General features: G+C 48.1%; 1 non-coding gene across 1 annotated transcript; it reads right to left on the bottom strand.

Annotated features, from left to right (window-relative positions):
• Positions 1-244: 244 nt before the first annotated feature.
• Positions 245-317, bottom strand: Trnar-gcg (transfer RNA arginine (anticodon GCG)). Its single transcript has one exon. It is a non-coding gene; the product is annotated as a tRNA-Arg (tRNA).
• Between the last annotated feature and the right edge of the window lie 1,033 nt (positions 318-1,350).

The raw sequence follows: 1,350 nt of genomic DNA on the forward strand, positions 1-1,350 counted from the left end.
TCTTTTTACGAGCTGGCAGCTGACCAATAATCCCTCGCATACTACCTGAAGGCATCAAGTCTGCCAGAGCGAGACCCTTGCTATGAATGAAGGAAAGAAGATGACTCTTAAGGGCTCGTTTTCTTTGTTAGACACAATATTAATGAGGACTAACAGACAATAACGCCAAGGAAAGTATAGGGGGTGTTATCTGTAGTATTTAGAATATAAATGTGAAGAAAGTAAAGTGGACGAAAAGATAACCTGCCGCCGGCAGGGACCGAACCTGCGACCTTCGAATAACGCCGTCCGATGCTCTACCACTGAGCTACGGCGGCGGTCATCCTCCCGTCCACTTATGGGGTATACATGTGCAGTTAAACCTTGGAGTGTTAGTCAGCGCCAGTCGCAGCCATGGCGGCGAGTGTGGAACACTCTTTTTCTGCCTTTCTGGCGTCACGTAGCACGTGATCTTTTTACGAGCTGGCAGCTGACCAATAATCCCTCGCATACTACCTGAAGGCATCAAGTCTGCCAGAGCGAGACCCTTGCTATGAATGAAGGAAAGAAGATGACTCTTAAGGGCTCGTTTTCTTTGTTAGACACAATATTAATGAGGACTAACAGACAATAACGCCAAGGAAAGTATAGGGGGTGTTATCTGTAGTATTTAGAATATAAATGTGAAGAAAGTAAAGTGGACGAAAAGATAACCTGCCGCCGGCAGGGACCGAACCTGCGACCTTCGAATAACGCGTCCGATGCTCTACCACTGAGCTACGGCGGCGGTCATCCTCCCGTCCACTTTATGGGGTATATATGTGCATTTAAACCTTGGAGTGTTAGTCAGCGCCAGTCGCAGCCATGGCGGCGAGTGTGGAACACTCTTTTTTCTGCCTTTCTGGCGTCACGTAGCACGTGATCTTTTTACGAGCTGGCAGCTGACCAATAATCCCTCGCATACTACCTGAAGGCATCAAGTCTGCCAGAGCGAGACCCTTGCTATGAATGAAGGAAAGAAGATGACTCTTAAGGGCTCGTTTTCTTTGTTAGACACAATATTAATGAGGACTAACAGACAATAACGCCAAGGAAAGTATAGGGGGTGTTATCTGTAGTATTTAGAATATAAATGTGAAGAAAGTAAAGTGGACGAAAAGATAACCTGCCGCCGGCAGGGGACCGAACCTGCGACCTTCGAATAACGCGTCCGATGCTCTACCACTGAGCTACGGCGGCGGGTCATCCTCCCGTCCACTTTATGGGGTATATATGTGCATTTAAACCTTGCAGTGTTAGTCAGCGCCAGTCGCAGCCATGGCGGCGAGTGTGGAACACTCTTTTTCTGCCTTTCTGGCGTCACGTAGCACG

This window comes from Rhipicephalus sanguineus, chromosome 4 (assembly GCF_013339695.2).
Source record: "Rhipicephalus sanguineus isolate Rsan-2018 chromosome 4, BIME_Rsan_1.4, whole genome shotgun sequence".
Classification (NCBI taxonomy): Eukaryota; Metazoa; Arthropoda; class Arachnida; order Ixodida; family Ixodidae; genus Rhipicephalus; species Rhipicephalus sanguineus.